The sequence below is a fragment of the Loxodonta africana genome, chromosome 13 (assembly GCF_030014295.1).
Source record: "Loxodonta africana isolate mLoxAfr1 chromosome 13, mLoxAfr1.hap2, whole genome shotgun sequence".
Taxonomy (NCBI): domain Eukaryota; kingdom Metazoa; phylum Chordata; class Mammalia; order Proboscidea; family Elephantidae; genus Loxodonta; species Loxodonta africana.
Genome location: NC_087354.1, coordinates 17,501,910 through 17,520,917, shown reverse-complemented (window position 1 = coordinate 17,520,917; position 19,008 = coordinate 17,501,910).

The following is a 19,008-nucleotide window of genomic DNA, read 5'->3' as shown; positions in this document are numbered from 1 at the left end:
ATCCAACTCATAGTGACCCCACGTACAACAGAACAAAACATAGACCAGTCCCGCACCCTCCTCACAATCATTATGCTTGAGCCCATTGCTGCAGCCACTGTGTCAATCCATCTCATAGAGGGTCTTCCACATTTTTGCTGACCATCTACTTTACCGAGCATGTCCTTCTCCAGAGACTGGTCCCTCCTGAAAACAAGTCCAAAGTATGTGAGACAAAGTCTTGCCATCCGTGTTTCTAAGGAATATTCTGGCTGTTCTTCTTCAAAGACAGATTTGTTTGTTCTTCTGGCAGTCCACGGTATTTTCAATATTCTTTGCCAACATCACAATTCAGAATCATCAGTTCTTCTTCGGTCTTCCATACTCATTGTCCAGCTTTCACACCCATATGAGGTGATTGAAAACACCATGGCTCAGGTCAGACACACTTTGGTCTTTAAGGTGACATCTTTGTTTTTAACACTTAAAGAGGCTTTTGCAGCAGATTTGCCCAAAACAATACATCTTTTGTTTCTTGACTTCTGCTTCCATGGATGTTGATTGTGATTCAAGTAAAATGAAAGCCTTGACAACTTCAATCTTTTCTCCATTTATCATGATGTTGCTTATTGGTCCAGTTGTGAGGATTTTTGTTTTCTTTATGTTGAGGTGTTATCCATACTGAAGGCTATGGTCTTTGATCCCCATTAGTAAGTGCTTGAAGTCCTCTTCACTTCCAGTAAACAAGGTTGTGTCATTTGCATATTGCAGGTTGTTAATGAGTCTTCCCTCCAATCCTGATGTCTTGTTCTTCTTCATAGAACCCAGTTTCTCAGATTATTTGCTGAGCATACATATTGAATAAGTGTGGTGAAAGGATACAAACCAGACACACACATTTCGTGACTTTAAACCATGCAGTATTCCTTTGTTCTGTTCAAAAGACTACCTCTTGATCTACTTACAGGTTCCTCATGAGCACAGTTAAGTGTTCCAGAATTCACAGTCCTCGCAATGTTATCCATAATTTGTTATGATCCACACAGTTGAATGCCTTTTCAGAGCCAATAAAACACAGGTAAACATCTTTCTGGTATTCTCTGCTTTCAGCCAGAATCCATCTGACATCAGCAACCATATCCCTGGTTCCACAGCCTCTTCTGAATTCAGCTTGAATTTCTGGCAGTTCCTTGTTGATGTACTGCTACAGCCGCTTTTGAATGCTCTTCAGCAAAATTGTACTTGCATGTCGTATTAATGATATTGTTCAGTAATTTCTGCATTCAGTTGGATCACCTTCCTTTGAAGTAGACATAAATATGTATCTCTTCCAGTCAGTTGTCCAGGTAGCTGTCTTCCAAATTTCTTGTCATAAATGAGTGAGCACTTTCAGCTCTGCACCTGTTTATTGAAACATCTTAATTGGTCTCCCGTCAATTCCTGGACCTTTGTTTTCGATAATACCTTCAGTGCAGCTTGGACATCTTCCTTTAGGGTTAAGAGAAGTAAATTAATATCTTCAAGTAAATAACATTAGAAGGTGATATTCTGCAAAAGTAAATGTCTTAGATTTAGTCATGAAACAATGGTGGCTAATTCCTCCCCCATGGGGTGATACCATAATGTATGCTAATTGTTGTTATCTGCAGGAAAGTTGGAAACTCTGGAGGTGTAGTGGTTAAATGCTATGGCTGCTAACCAAAAGGTCAGCAATTTGAACCTACCAGGCACTCCTCAGAAACCTTATGAGGCAGTTCTACCCTGTCCTATAGGTCACTATGAGTCTGAATTTCCTCGACGGCAGTGGGTTTATGGGTGGGAAAGTTGGGCACCCAACAGTTACTACAATCAGTTTGAACTTGGTAAGTAGAAGCCCATGTTGATGAATGCGTGCAAAACCACCATTATTGTTGCCATATGCACTGGGCAAGGACAGTAGTAGTTGGGGAAAGCAGATAACCAACATGCACAAAATAGGTTATTGGTTTATTGAAATTCCCTTTTGCAGTGGATATTGTTTCAAGATCGTTCACATGGGACACAGATATGTTCATATATTGTGCCTATTTAAAAAGGTTTATACATGGAGCCCTGGTGGCACAGTGGTTAAGAGCTAAGGCTGCTAATCAAAAGGCCTACAGTTCGAATTCACTAGCCACTCCTTAGAATACCTATGGGGCAGTTCTACTCTGACTGATAAAGTCACTATGAGTCAGAATCGACTCGATAGCAAAGAGCTTTTTTTTTTTTTGGATATACATTCACCAGAGTCCCTGGGTGGCACAAACAGTTAAGTGCTTGACTACTAGCCCAAAGGTTGCTGGTTTGAACACAACCAGGGGTTCCTTGGGAGGCAGGCCTGGTAATTTTCTTCTGCAATGCCACAGCCTTAAAACTCTATGGAGCAGATTCACTCTGCACGTATGGGGCTGCTGTGAGTTAGAATTGACTCAATGGTAACTGTTGTTGTTGTTGTTAGGTGCCATCTAGTCGGTTCCGACTCAGAGCGACCCTATGCACAACAGAACGAAACACTGCCCGGTCCTGAGCCATCCTTACAATCATTGTTATGCTTAAGCTCATTGTTGCAGCCACTGTGTCAATCCACCTCATTGAGGGTCTTCCTCTTACTCGCTGACTCTGTACTCTGCCAAGCCAATGGTAACTAACAACAATAGTACATACATCTGTGTGGACATCGGTGGTTCAGTGGAAGAATTCTTGCCTTCCATGCGGAAGACCCGAGTTTGATTCCTAGCCAATGTACCTCATGCACAGCCTCCACCCGTCTGACAGTGGAGGCTCGAGCTTTGTTATGATGCTGAACAGGTTTCAGTGGAACTTTTAGATTAAGATGGACTAGGAAGAAAGGACTGGGAATCTACTTCCAAAAATCAGCACATGAAAACCCTATGGATCACAATGGCCCTATCCATAAGTGATCATGGGAATGGTGTAGGACTAGGCAACATTTTGTTCTGTTGTGGATGTGATCACCAAGAGTTGGGGGCTGATTGATGGCATCTAACAAGAACATACATATACCTCTTTCCCAGGGCTCCTTTTTACCTGCCTTCTAATAGTTGCCCTTTTAATTGCAGGCAAAGCATGAGCCACTTCCAATTAATCAGTGTAGATCTGTATTTCTGGCCATCTCTCCTTGCAGAATAAATATAGTGGTGTGCTGCTAACTGTGACCCTCAGGAGAATTTCTCTTCAACACTGCCCTTCAGGGTTATAGTGAGTAGGGTTATAGTGTAACAGCTGTGAATTTTCAGGTGGTGCTGGCATTTTGTGCAGAACCACGGGTAGTCAAACCAGACAATTTTTTTCTTCCTCCGTCATGAGAAACTACCTATAATGCCACAGGAGTAGGTTGTTGTTAGGTATAGTCCAGTTGGTTCCAGCTCATAGATACCCTATGCAAAACAGAATGAAGCACTGCCCAGTCCTAGGCCATACTTACAATTATTGCTATGCTTGAGCTCATTGTTGCAGTCACTGTGTCAATCCACCTCATAGAGGCTCTTCCTCTTTTCCGTTGACCCTGTACTTTGCCAAGCATGATGCTATTCTCCAGGGACTGATCCCCCCTGACAACATGTCCAAAGTAGGTAAGACACAGTCTCACCATCCTTGCTTCCAAGGAGCATTCTGGCTGTACTTCCTCCAAGACAGATTTTTTTGTTCTTTTGGCAGTCCATGGAATATTCAATATTCTTCGTCAACACCACTATTCAAAGGCATCAATTCTTCTTTGGTCTTCCTTATTCATTGTCCAGCTTTCACATGCACATGATGTGATTGAAAATACCATGGCTTGGGTCAGGCGCACCTTAGTCTTCAAGGTGACATCTTTGCTTTTCAACACTTTAAAGAGGTCCTTTGCAGCAGATTTACCCAGTGCAATGCATCCTTTGATTTCTTGACTGCTGCTTCTATGGGTGTTGATTGTGGGTCCAAGTAAAATGAAATCCTTGACAACTTCAACCTCTTCTCCATTTATCATGATATTGCTCATTGGTCCAGTTGTGAGGATTTTTGTCTTCTTTATGTTGAGGTGCAATCCATACCGAAGCCTGTGGTTTTTGATCTTCATTAGTAAGTGCTTCAAGTCCTTTTCACTTTCAGCAAACAAGGTTGTGTCATCTGCATAACACAGGTTGTTAATGAGTCTTCCTCCAATCCTGATGCCCCATATAGTCCAGCTTCTTGGATTATTTGCTCAGCATACAGATTGAATAGGTATGGTGAAAGGATACAACCCTGATGCACACCTTTCCTGGCTTTAAACCAATCAATATACCCTTGTTCTTTCCTAACAACTGCCTCTTGATCAATGTAAAGTTTCCTCATGAGTATGATTAAGTGTTCTGGAATCCCCACTCTTTGCAATGTCATCCATAATTTGTTATGATCCACACAGTTGAATGCCTTTGCATAGTCAATAAAACACAGGTAAACATCCTTTTGGTATTTTCTGCTTTGAACCAGGATCCATCTGACATCAGCAACGATGCCCCTGGTCCCACGTCCTGTACTGAAACTGGCCTGAATTTCTGGCAGTTCCTTGTCGATATACTGCTGCACCTGTTTTTGAATGATCTTCAGCAAAATTTTGCTTGCGCCTGATATTAATGATAAAAAAAAAAAAAAAAGATACTGTTCTATAATTTCTGCATTCAGTTGGATCACCTTTCTTGGGAATAGGCATAAATATCGATGTCTTCCATATTTATTGGCATAGACAAGTGAGCACCTCCAGCACTGCATCTGTTTGTTGAAACATCTCGGCTGATTTTCCATCAATTCGTGGAGCCTTGTTTTTCACCAATGCCTTCAGAGCAGCTGGGACTTCTTCCTTGAGTACCATCGGTTCCTGATCATATGCTACCTCTTGAAATGGTTGGACACTGACCAATTCTTTTTGGTATATTGACTCTGTGTATTCCTTCTATCTTCCTTTGATGCTTCCTGCATCGTTTAATATTTTCCCCATAGAATTCTTCCCTATTGCAACTCGAGACTTGATTTTTTTCTTCAGTTCTTTCAGCTTGAGAAACGCCAAGCGTGTTCTTCCCTTTTGGTTTTCTGTCTCCAGCTTTTTGCACATGTTATCATAATACTTTGTCTTCTCGAGCCGCCCTTTGAAATCTTCTGTTCAGTTCTTTTGCTTCATTGTTTCTTCATTTTGTTTTAGCTGATCAGCATTCATGGGCAAGTTTCAGAGTCTCCTCTGACATCCCTCTTGGTCTTTTCTTTCTTTCCTGTCTTTTCAATGATCTTTTGCTTTCTTCATGTATGATGTCCTTGATGTCATTTCACAACTTGTCTGGTCTTCCATCACTGGTGTTCAATGCATCAAATCTATTCTTGAGATGGTCTCTAAATTCAGGTGGGATATACTCAAGTTCCTATTTTGGCTCCTGTGGACTTGCTCTGGTTTTCTTCAGTTTCAACTTGAACTTGCATATGAGCAATTGATGGTCTGTTCCGCAGTTGGTCTCTGGCCTTGTTCTCACCAATATTGATTTTTTCCATCATCCCTTTCCACAGATATAGTCAGTTTGATTCCTGTGTGTTCCAACTGGTGAGGTCCATGTGTATAGTCACCATTTCTGTTGATGAAAGAAGGTGTTTGCAATGATGAAGTCGTTGGTCTTACAAAATTCTATCATTCAATCTCCAGCATTGTTTCTATCACCAAGGCCATATTTACCAACTACTGATACTTCTACTTTGTTTCCAACTTTTGCATTCCAATCATCAGTAATTATCAATGCATCTTGATTGCATGTTCAATGAATTTCAGACTGTAGCAGCTGTTAAAAATCTTCTATTTCTTCATCTTTGGCCTTAGTGGTTGGTGTTCTGCTGCTATTCATAAGGTTTTCACTGGCTAATGCTTTTCAGAAGTAGACTGCTGGGTCCTTCTTCCTAGTCTGTCTTAGCCTGGAAGCTAAGCTGAAACCTGTCCTCCATGGGTGACCCTGCTGTTATCTGAACACCAGTGGCATAACTTCCAGCATCACAGTAACACACTGTGTATGACAAACCGACAGGTGGAGGGAGGAGCAGGTAGATAGAAATGTATCACTTTCTCATGTAACTTACATGCATTTTCAGGATATGCTCAAGTTAAATCCTGTATATATCACTTCTATTTGATGATGATGGAGTGTTGTTGTATGTTTGTGTAAATCAGACAACACTCGGTTTGTAAGCCGTAGTTCAAGTCACATGGCATAGTAACTTTGTGGTTCATAATCAAGCACACTGTTTTTATTAGGGCCTAGTAGCAAACCAGAAGCTGTTTCTCAAAAGGAGAATAAATACCTGAAGAACATTGTATAGCCTTGGTTCAAAATCCTAATGAACTGCATTGTGATTCATCTTCAAGGGCATGCCAAATGTTCTATACAGCATCCCTATCTGCCAGTCAGTGCCCATGGAAGCAACAATCAAGAAAACAAATGATGCATTGTATTGACAAACCTGCTGTAAAAGGTCTCTTTAAAGTTTTAAAAAACAAAGATATCACATTGAATACTAAGATGCACCTGACCCAAACCATGACATTTTTAATCAACTCATATGCATACGAAAGTTGGACAATGAATAAGAAAGACTGAAGAGGAAATGATGTCTGGGAATTATGGTGCTGGTGAAGAATATTGACTTTACCACGTACTGCCAGAAGAATGAACAAGCCTGTCTTGGAAGAAATACAGCCAGAGTTCTCCTTGGAAGTGAGGATAGCAAGACTTCATTGCACATATTTTGAACATGTTATCAGGAGAGATCAGTTCCTGGAGAAGAACATCATGCTTCGTAAATTAGAAGGTCACTGAAAAAAAGGAAGACCTTCTATGAGATGGATTGACAGTGGCTGTAACAATGAGCTCAGACATAGCAATGACTGTAAGAATAGTGCAGGACCAGCCAACATTTCATTCTGTTAGACGTACTGTCACTATGAGTTGGAACAAACTCAACAACACCTAACAACAACAACATCTGCCAATGACCTTTCAAACACCATTAGATTGTCTCTGTCATATGACTGAAACATGCAGAACATCTTGCATGGTAACCTGAACTTGTTACAGAGCTATTTCTTACTCTGGACTCCACTCAAAATTGACAGCTTTATGGGTTACCTGATGAATGAGTTGGATTAGCAAGGTCATATGAGGTATATGTTGCCTCCAAAATCCAGACACTCACTGGGTATTTTGCATCATTCATAGTTGTAAGAAGACCCAAATATAGCAATTGTTCTTCCTCTTAGGGATATATCAAATGTTTAGACCACTGAATACCTAGAAATTTCACCAATAAGGCAAGACTAAATTTTTTGTGGGGTTTATTTCCTACCCTCTGGAAATACTTGTGTATCTTGGTGAAGCATCTAAGAAAATTGCAACCTTCCACCCACTAGGTTCAATCAGTATAATATTACCAAGGTAGTGAACCAGCATCATGCCCTATGCAAAGGAGATCTGATCAAGGTTCCTGCAGATTAGATCAGGGGTTAGCTAACCATGAACCATGGGCCAAATCTAGTCTGTGGCCTATTTTTGGATGACTCTTGAACTAAGGATGCTTTTTACAGTTTTAAAGAGTTTTTTTTAAAAAAGCACAAAAAAGAATACGCAACAGAGACGGTATGTGACTTGCAAATACCAAAAATATATTTGCTGTCTGGCTTGTTATTTTCTGACTCCTGGATAATATGATAGAGCACTGGAGAATTAAAATAAAATAGTAAAGGTGTATTGTTGATCCTGCCAGATGAAAACAAACTGCTTCTGGAAGTTGTTATTAACATGCATAGAGAAAAAAGCTACTTTCCACAGAGCAGTAGTTGAATATTAGTTTATAGGAGATACACTGATTTCCTTCAAAATGCTGCAATTTGAATCACTACTAGATGAAGTCTATGATCATCGTCTGTCATTCTTCTTCAAGTTCCATACTTCTTATGGACAAGCAAAACAAGCAAGTTGAAACGGAATATGGTAGGAATTGCCTTTACACTTTTTAAGTCCTTGAGAAAGGCACTAATCTCTGAAATTTCTCAAGAAATGCAGTTTCATTTGGACTACTATTTTGATAGATAGAAGCAATACTAAGAATTACCATAATAGCCTGCACCCTAAATTTCATTGAAATAATGAAAAGACTATACAAGTTATTTAATATGTTTAATATTATTATGCATTCTGCAACAGAAAATAACACCAAAGGCCAGGTTCAAGGATCCATTTGGCCCACTGTGAGCTCAACCTGAAACAAAACTCCATTAATTAATCATTTGACTTCCTTAAGCTGCTACTCTGACTGGTAGATAACAAGGCTATTTTGCTACTTCAGAACAATTGTCATTCAGAGCCAATATACAGTAATCCCTGAAGGCTCTGGGTAATCCTCATTCCTGAAAGGCTAAGCCCCTTATGGGAAAGTATCTTAGTTATCTAGTGCTGCTATAACAGAAATATCACAAGTATCACGACTATAGATGAGCAAACAACAAAGAATGCACAGCACGCCTGCTTAGACATAACCAAATAAAACAAGAAAGCAGGACAAAACAAACAAATCTACAATCAAGAAATAAAGAAAATAACTACTGAATGTCCGGAAGATGGCAGACAATATCAGAACATAAAAAAACAGGACAGGATGGTTCCAGCAGGTGTACAAAGTAAAACACCAGATGACTTTCCAGTAGAATAAAAGGCACTAGGACTACCTGATGGGGAATTCAAACCTAATATTCAGAGCTATGCAAGAGTTGAAGCAAAAAGCAGATAAAAATGAGGAAAAAAATAGGCAAATTTATGGAAAAGCGAACAAATTCCTGGAAAATACAGACAAAAGATGGAAGAATTCAGGGAAAAAAATACACGAACAAAATGCCAAAATAAATTCACAAGTGGAAATCATACAAAAACAACAATTAGAAATCCAAAAGAAGAACAACAAGATTTCAGAAATTGACAGTGTCATAGAAGGGCTGAGGAGTAGGTTTGAAATGATGGAAGACAGGATTAGCAAAATTGAAGAAAAACGCCTGGACACAACTCTATTTCAGGAAAAATTAGAAAGAAGAAAAATGAGAAAACCCTGAGAACTATGAGGGATACAATCAAAAGCAAAAATGTGTGAGTGACCAGAGTTCCAGACCAGGGAGAGAAAATGGAAAACACAGAGAGGGTCATTGAAGAATTGCTGACAGAAAACTTCCCTAATATTATGAAAGATGAAAAGGTGATCATCCAAGAAGCTCAACAAACCCCATATAGGATAGACGCCAAAGGAAAAGCAACAAGGCACATCATAATCACGCTGGCTAAAACCAAGACAAAGAAAAACTCCTGAAAGCAGATCAAGAAAAACAAAAAGTCACCTACAGAGGAGAAACAATAAGACTTACCTCTGATTTTTCAGGAGAAAACATGCAGGCAAGAAGGCAACGAGATGACATATATGAAACTTTGAAAGAAAAAAAAATCGGCAACCATGAATAATACATCCTGCAAAACTTTCAAATGTGATGGTGAAATTAGGACATTTCCAGATGAACAGAAATCAAGAGAATGTGTAAAAACCAAACCAAACCTACAAGAATTATTAAAGGAAATCCTTCAGCCTGAGAACAAACAACATCAGCCACAGCCTGAATCTAGGACATAAGCTTGTACCAGCTAGATACCAACGTAGGAAATTAACTTTCAAGGACTTTCAAAAAACAAAAGAATTGATGTTGTTGTAAATGACAACAACATCAGAACAATAAAAGAGGGAATAAACAGCTTAGGTATAGAACTTGCTAATGGAGAGGAAGGCAAGACAATACCAAGTAATAATAAACTGGTTCAAAATTAGGAAAATAAGGGTAAATTTCAAGGTAACCACAAAGAAAGTTAACAAACCTACTCATCGTAAGAAAAGAAGAAAAACATAAAGTCTCAATAAAAACAAAATCTACAAAAACAAAAGTAATGAAAAAGAAATCCACAAACAAAAGGAACTCGTCACAGGAGAGTGAGTGGAACAAAGAAAATGTCAGCACCACAAAAAAAGCACTGCAAAATAATAGTAATAAACTCATGGCTATCAATAATTACACTGAATGTAAATGGCCTAATGCACCCGTAAAGAGACGCACAGTGACAGAATGGGTAAAGAAACAGCATCCATCAATATGCTGTCTACGAGAGACACACCTTAGAAAGTACATGCGACTTACATGTACTTTCAGGATATCCTTAAGTTGAATCCTGTATATATCACTTCTATTTGATGATGATGGAGTGTTGTTGTAAATGGCCATTGTTGCAGCAACTGTGCCAATCCATCTTCTTGAGGATTTTCCTCTTTTTTGCTGACCATCTACTTTATTAAGCATGGTGTCCTTTCCAGGGACTGATCCCTCCTGATAACATGTCCAAAGTGTGTGAGAAGGAGTCTTGCCATCTTTGCTTCTAAGATGCATTCTGGTTGTACTTCTTCCAAGAGAGATTTGTTTGCTCTTTTGGCAGTCCATGGTATATTCTTCTCCAATACCATAGTTCAAAGGCATCAACTCTTCTTAGGCCTTCTTTATTCATTGTCCAGCTTTTGCATACATAGCGATGATTAAAACCCCATGGCTTGCATCAGGTGCACCTTAGTTCTTAAAGTGACATCGTTGCTTTTAACAGTATAAAGAGGTCTTTTGAAGCAAATTTGCCCAATGCAATGTGTTGTTTGATTCCTTGACTGCTGCTTCTATAAGCATTGATTGTGGATCCAGGTAAAATGAAATTCTTGACAACTTTGATCTTTTCTCCGATTCTCATGATGTTGCTTATCGGTCCAGCTGTGAGAATTTTTGTTTTCTTTATGTTAAGTTGTAATCCATATTGAAGGCTGTGGTCTTTGGTGTTCCTCAATAAGTGCTTCAAGTTCTCCTTGCTTTTAACAAGCAAGGTTGTGTCATCTGAATATTGCAGGTTGTTTAGGAGTTTTCCTCCAATCATGATTTCATGTTCTTCTTCATATAGTCCAGCTTCTCAGATTGTTTGCTCAGTATACAGATTGAACAAGTATGATGAAATGATACAGCCCTGAAACACACCTTTCCTGATTGTAAACCATGAAGTATCCCCTTGTTTTGTTCAAATGACTGCCTCTTGTTCTATGCACAGGCTCCTCATGAGCACAATTAACTGTTCTGGAATTCCCATTATTCACAATGTTATCCTTAATTTGTTATGATCCACACATTTGAAAGCCTTTGCATAGTCAATAAAACACAAGAGAACATGCTTTCAGCCAGGATCCATTTGACATCAGCAATGATATCTCTGTTCCAGATACTTTTTTGAATCAGTTTTAATTTCTGGCAGTTCCCTGTTGATGTACAGCTACAATCACTTTTGAATGATCTTCAGCAAAATTTTACTTGCATGTGATGTTAATAATATTGTTGTATAATTTACACATTCTGTTCGATCTCCTTTCTTTGGAATGGGCACAAATATGGTTGGCCAGATAGCTGTCTTCCAAATTTCTTGGGCTAGACGAGTGAGTGCTTCCAGTGCTGTATCCATTTGTTGAAACATCTCAGTTGGTATTCTGTCAGTTCTTGGAGCCCTGTTTTTGGCCAATGCCTTCAGTACAGGTTGGACTTCCTCCTTCAGTACCATCGGTTCTTGATCATATGTTACCTCCTGAAATGATTGAACATCGACCATTTCTTTTAAGTACAGCGACTCTCTGTATTCCTTCCATCTTGGAATCCTTAAATATTGCAACTTTGGTTTAGGCTTTAGTCAACCAATTATGCAAAAACATAGTTACTCCCATCTTTTTCAGCTACCACATTGAATCCAGAGTCACTGTTTAATACATCTCTATAAATAAACTTGTCCTGATCCAACATTATATTCCTTCCAACCTGACAGACACTTTCATGCATCAATACCATAACCTAGCCTCTGAGTTTCTGTCAGTATAGGTTGGCAACATCTTACAATTCTATCGTTGTGTGTACTTTATACCCTTGGAACTTTCAGGAACTTAATTATGATTACAAGTCAAGAAGCAATGAGAGACGGTAGGGACAAATTCTGAGGGTCAAGATAGCACCTTAAAAAACAGTGACTTAAGAGAAGGCTTAAGGTTCTTTTAGAAAGAGGAGTGTTACGGTTAATTTTATGTGTTAACTTGGCTAGGCTATGGTGTCCAGATTTTTGTTCAAACACTACAGTAAAACCTCTGAAAACCAGAACTTGTGTAAGGTGGAAACCTGTCAGAGAAGGAAAACTCAAATATTTTCCGCTAAAATGAGCAACATAAAATGGTAAACTGCATCCCGTCAAAGGCAGAAAGCTTGTGAGACCCAGAAAAACAAGGCAGCCCCACAACTATGGGGGCTGACAAGTCCAAAATACAGGTTTCATTGTATTTTAGATGTTGTTGTGAAGAAGGTATTTTGTGGGTGTGATTAGCATTTACAATCAATTAACTCTAAGGAGATGACTTTTGGTAATGTGGGTGGCCCCCATGTGTCTGTCAGTTTAAGGATTAAGTGCATCTGACCCAAGCCATGGTGTTTCGATCACATCATATGCATGTGAAAATTAGACGACGAATAAGAAAGACTGAAGAAGAATTGATGCCTTCAACTTATGGTGTTGACAAAAAATGTAGAATATACCAAGGACTGCCAAAAGAACAAACAAATCTCCCTTGGAAGGGGTACAACCAGAATGCTCCTTAGAAGCAAAGATGAAGAGATTTCCTGTTACATACTTTGGACATGTTATCAGGAGGGACCAGTCCCTGGAGAAGGGCATTGTGCTCGATAAAGCAGATGGTCGGCAAAAAAGAGGAGGACTCTCGGATGGATTGATACAGTGGCTTCAACAATGGGCTCAAGCATAACAATGATCATGAGGATGGTGCAGGACAGGGCAGAGTTTCGTTCTGTTGTACATAGGGTCACTGTGAGTTGGAACTGACTTGATGGCACTTAACGACGACAACAACAACGTGGACAGGCCTTATCTAAACAGTTAAAGGCTTTAAAAGCAGAAACCGAAGTTTCACAGGCAGAAGAAGTTCTGCCTCAAAACTGTAACATAGAAATCTTGCCAGAGATTTTAGACTGCTGCCTGGCCTATGAATTTTGGATTGCCAGCCCCCATAGTTGTGTGGGTGAATTCCTTAAAATGAATCAATCTGCCTCTATTGATGTAGATATACAAGATATAGATTTATCTTGGTTCTAGTATATACTGGTTCTGGTTCTCTAGAGACCTCTGATTAATACAGGAAGACTTAAATCCTTGGACAGAGGAGAAATGGATGCTTCTACTGGCAAAGAAGGCTTAGCAGAATGTAAAGTGGAAGGTCTTCCATTTCACTGGAATTTGCCAATACGTTTCGATCCCAATTTTGAGGTTTTCCCCTTCTTCCTTATAAATGCCCTAAATTCAACTTAAGAAAACCTGAACAGTTATAGTTTCAGCTTTCATTGTTATTCAGCCCTCTTTCGTATTACCTTTGGGGTTTGATTTTCAGAAATCTTTGTCCCGCTGCTACAGGAGATAAGGGTTTATTATAAGGCAATCATAAAAGTTTTGGGGTTCCTTACCTAGACCTTAAACTAGGAATTTAAAACCTTGAGCTTACTGTTTTCTTTATTCAAGTTAAACTTTGCAGCCTGCAAACCCCACTACCACTATACTCTTTTCTTTCATTAAAATATTCTTTGGCATCTGCTTCTTGGCCAATGCTTGTCTTCTATGGACACTTGACTTTAAATGACCCTAAATAGTAATCTATGTAATGTTTTGCCACTGCATGGCATGGACTACCAGGGTCCTCTTTATTAGTAACCTCAAGGTCTTTGATTCCTAATAAGATCAGAGAATCCATTCCATCTTTAAAGTTCTTCTCCCATGGAACCACTTCTAGTATTAATAGCTATATTCAGCAGGGTTCACTGAGGGATATAGAGGCACTGTGGATATTATTATAGGAACTAGAAATTACAGGAATGTGGGAATAATGGAAAATGAAGGTCTGGAAGAAGTCAGAGATCAGAGAAAGAATCTCTAACCAATTTACCCAAAGTGCTGGTGTGGGTGACAAATCGGAGCTTGAAGGGAAATCTGAGATGCCAAGCATGTCCAGTCCCCAAATGGGAACCCCAGTTGGAACCCCGAAGGGGGAGTTCATAAAAAGTTCACGGGAAGCTGTTGCCTCTGTGTGGCTTCTGCCTCCGTGGGCCTGTAGTGAAGCATCTGGTGGCATACTTATAGTTTTTGTTGGTTAGCAAAGTCTGTAGAGTCAAGAAGACAAGTCAGATGTGGAATATACATGTGAAGAAAAATATTGTTATTCTTCATTAATTGCCTTGTATGGAATTCTACACCATGCCAAGATTCACCCAAACTGCCTAACTTCTAAAAAACGATCCATACTGGTAGATTCTAGGATATTAAGAGAGGCAGAAAGGTGGAACGAAAACAGCCTTTGAAGCTAGATCTGAGTGTGAATACTGACTCAGAGAATTACTTGTCATATGACCTTGAATAAGTTACTAAATCACCTAAGCCTCATTTTTTTAAACCATAAAATCGGATGCCTGCCCCTCAGAATTTTCCTAAGGATTAAAAATGGTATACTATATACTTATCCATAAAGAAAAAAAAAAAAAGTTGCTAATTAATCGACTCCAACTCATGGCGGCCGCATGTGTGCCAGAGTAGAACTGTGTTCCACAGGGCTTTCAATGGCTGGTTTTTCAGAAGTAGGTTACCAGGTCTTTCTTTGGCGGCACCTCTGGGTGAGTATGAACTACCAACCTTTTGGTTAGTGGCCCAGCACTTAACTGTTTGCATCACCCAGGGACAACCTAGTTACAACGTAAAGTTTATTATTTATTATTATTATAATTCAGCCTACAGAATACCAGGAGCAAGAATGAAACTCACTCCTTAGGCGTTTACCTGAGCACTTAGAAAATAAATTTAACTTCTCCATGTGTATGTATCTCCCACCAGGTACTGCCCTCAAGGGATTTATGACAAACTTATCCAGTTGTTTATTAATCTCTAGTGCTTAGTGCAAGGCCTGGCTCATAGCAGGTCTTCAATAATTATCTGCAAAACAAGGCACTTGGGCCTTGGCAAACATAAATGTGCTACTATTTTTCCCACTCCAAAATAAATAAATAAATCCATCAAATATCTCCTCTGGTTGAGTATTTGGAAAAAGATGTTTGTCATCTTTAGCACTCTGATGTAAGGCATGGGACAAGAATTATAAGACTGGAAAGGAAGAAGAGAACGGCCCAGAAAAGTTACTGTCAGGTAGTTTGGTTCTGTTACTAATATTAATAACAATAATAAAAAGAATGTTAGCTGATCGGTAAATATTGCTCTGTATATCTTATTTCTGGAAAGAGCATAATCTTCCTAAAAAAAGACATATTTTTGGTTAAAAGATGTCTTAGTTATATCGTGCTATTACAATAGAAATTTACCTTCATTTTAGGAGGCTAGAGTCTGAATTCAGAGCACTGGCTCAAGGGGAAGATTCTCTGATGGCTCTGGGGGAAGGCCCTTCTCTCCTTTCAGCTTCTGTTCCTTGGTTCTTTGGTTATCTTCACATGGTGTGGCACTTACCTTAATTCATCTTTGCTTGCTTGCTTCTGTGCCTGATCTGGTCTTTCATATCTCAAAAAGTGATTAGCTTAAGATATGTATTGACATCACCTCATTAACATAATAAATGAATCCCTATTCCTAAACAGGATTACACCCACAGGTATAAGGTATAAGGATTTAAGGTATAAGCAGGTGTAAGGGTGAGGGTTTACAAAACATAATTTTGGGAGGACATAATTCAATTTGTAATGGAAGGGCATTCTTTTTTAACTAGAAATATCAAGTCAGAGGCCTTATTTCGTGACTAGCTAACTCAGCTTATCAGTGTGTAATAGGCCTTATGGGATGGGAGTGAGTCAAAAAGACTTGCGTTGGAGTCAAAGCAATGGAATTGATTTTTCTTTTGTAATCTGAATTAGTTCCCGGGACTTGAGTCATACCGCATATATTTACAGGCCTGATAATGATTCCTGCTCATACGCTCATTTAAAGCTTTTAAGAAACACTTTTCAAAATCATGTTATATTCCTCCAAAATATCATAGGTCTACTAATGTATTTTACCCAAGTCGTCCCTAATTAAAAGCCCAAATATTGTGTTGAGGCTGTGTTTACAGGCGAGGCCATGACTTTGATTTGATTTCCACTAAAAGTTTTTCAAAACATTTCCTTACATTAAGGCACTTATTAAAACTCAGCCTTATAAAGGTTGCTGTTAATTTGCTGTGATGATCTTGCTACAGACACCACTCATTATGTTATACTATTTATTATACTATAATTTTATTTCATTTTATTATACTATTAAAAAAAACGCACTGCAGTTGAGTAGATTCCGACTCACAGCAACCCTGTAGGGTGGGGTAGAATTGTCTCATAGTGTTTCCAAGGAGCAGCTGGTGGATTCACACTGCTGACCTTTTGGTTAGCAGCCTTAGCTCTTAACCTCTGTGCCACCAAGGCTCCTTATTATACTATAAAATGAAAATTTTCCTCAGTCTTATTACTAAAGGTAGCAATACTTTCCAGAATAAAGGTTTGCATTTTCCTAGAGACAAAATCCAAAATATGAATTTTGGAGTGCTTTTTAAGGGTGTAAATACTACAGGTACTTGGATAATATAAAAATGGTGTTGCAGAGACATCTGACCTCCTCTGACTTCAGGAGGCAAGAGAGTCAGTATTAGCATCAACAGCCCCAGGCTGATTCCCGAGGCAGAGGTCAAACACACCTCCTCCCTCTAACTTTTTACCAGTTCTGATAAGAACCTTCCCTTCCACTGTACTCTACTTCCCTGCTGGATTTGATAATTCATTGCAGTGGACATACAGAATTTACATACAATACTCAAGATTATGGGGTTCATTAGGAAAGTAACAGGTTACAATTTGGGATCAAAAACCATTCAGGATACAATTCTTCAGTCAGGACAGCCTCTTCTCAGCTGTGCCTGCAGGCAGGCCTCTCTCTGGCCCTTAGCCCCTAAGCTCTTTGGCCAGTCTCTGCCCTGCTCAGGCAAGTGTTACAAAGTTCATTAGCTCCTCTGATAAGTGCCTGGAGGCACTATACTTCACCAGTAAGCCTCCTGCCTGAATGCACTCAGCTTTCTCACTCCATGGGTCAGGGAACCTAGCTCTACCAAATGCCCAGAGGCACCCACTCAGCCAGCAAGCCTCCTGCCAAAGGGGCTCGGCTTTCTTGCTCCTTGGGCAATAGAAACCCACTTGCTAGTCTCCTGCTTCTGCTGCCACCAGTCCTCTGCTGCTGCTTCTCATCGTCTCTCATCCTGTCTGATGTTGCTGCTCTATGTCTCCTGGTCTCGGAGGTTCTCAGCACAGGAGTCCCAAGTCCAAAAAATCTGCTATGCTCCTGTCTCTTCTTCTTGGTTGTAGTGAGTTTCCCCCTTTTCCATCTCTGGGATGGCTCACTTTAAACCTAGCTGACTAGTGCCCTGGTTAGGGTTCCAAAGGTTCCATACAAGTTCTTTGCATGTTCCTATCCCCACAAGGGTGCCGTGCACATTATTTGCATTATTAACAAGCTATCCAATCCCCTTGGTGGGCCACAAGCACCTCATTTGCATAATCCTAAACAATCTTTTGGAGGAGGTTACAAGGACTATGGATAGAAGGGTTATATTAAATAATTCACTGCACCACAAATAATAATATTTTATTTCTATGGAGTACTCTGTTAGTAAAGCACTTTAACATTCTGTCTTAATTACCTAGCAAAGATATAACAGAAATAACACAAGTGGATAACTTTAACAAACAGAAATTTATTTTCTCACGGTTTAGGAGGTTAGAAGTCTGAATTAAGGGCACCAGCTCTAGGGGAAGGCTTACTTTCTCTGTCAGTTCTGGGGGAAAGTCTTTGTCACTTCAGTTTCTGTTTCCTGGTTCCTTGGAGCTCTCCATGTGGCTTAGCATTAATCTTCCCCCTTTTCTGCTTGCTTGCTTGTCCTAATCTGCTCTTTTTATATCTTTTAAGACATTGACTCAAGACACATGTTACACTAATCCTGTTTTATTAACATAGCAAAGACAATCCATTTCCAAATGAGATTATTAACCACAGGCACAGGAGTTAGGATTTACAACATATATTTTTGTGGACACAGTTCAATCCATAACATTCCACTATTTGGCCTCCAAAAATTTGTGTCCTTCCCACTTGAAAAAAATACTCACTCCGTCACATCGTCCCAAAAGTCTTAAATCACCTCCAAGTCCAAAATTTCATCTTCTGAATAATCTAAATTAAATATGAGTTGGGTTCTAACCATATTCCATTCTGGAACAAGATTCCCCTTCATCTATAAGCCCATGAAATCTAGATTATAAATTATCTGTTTCCAACATATAATGATGGAACAAGCACAAGTAGGCATTTCCATTACATATGGGAGAAACTGGAGAAAAATAAGGGCTACCAGGCACCAAGCAAGTCCAAAACCCAGCAGAATATATTCCATTAGCTCTCAAGTCTTGCAAATAATCCTCTATTCTCTGAGATCATCTGAGCAAGGGACCTGTCCACCAGGCTCTGGATGTTGGCTACCCCTCTGGATTCTGGGTGGAGATCCCTTGGCCCTGGGCCTCAGCTACAACTTCTAGGCCTTCTGGGATGGCAATTCTGCTCCCTTAGCTTTAATTGGCCCCATTCTCCTAGTCCATCTGAGTGGTGACGCCACTTCCTCAGCCCTGGCACACCCCATTCTTCTGCCAATTGGGCATGCAGCCCCACCCCTCAGCTTTGAGGGGCAGCTCCATTCCCCTGGCACACTCTAATGGCATCCCCACACTCCAGAACTGAGTTGGTGAAGATCTGACTCTTTAAACCTAGGAGGTTGCGGCCC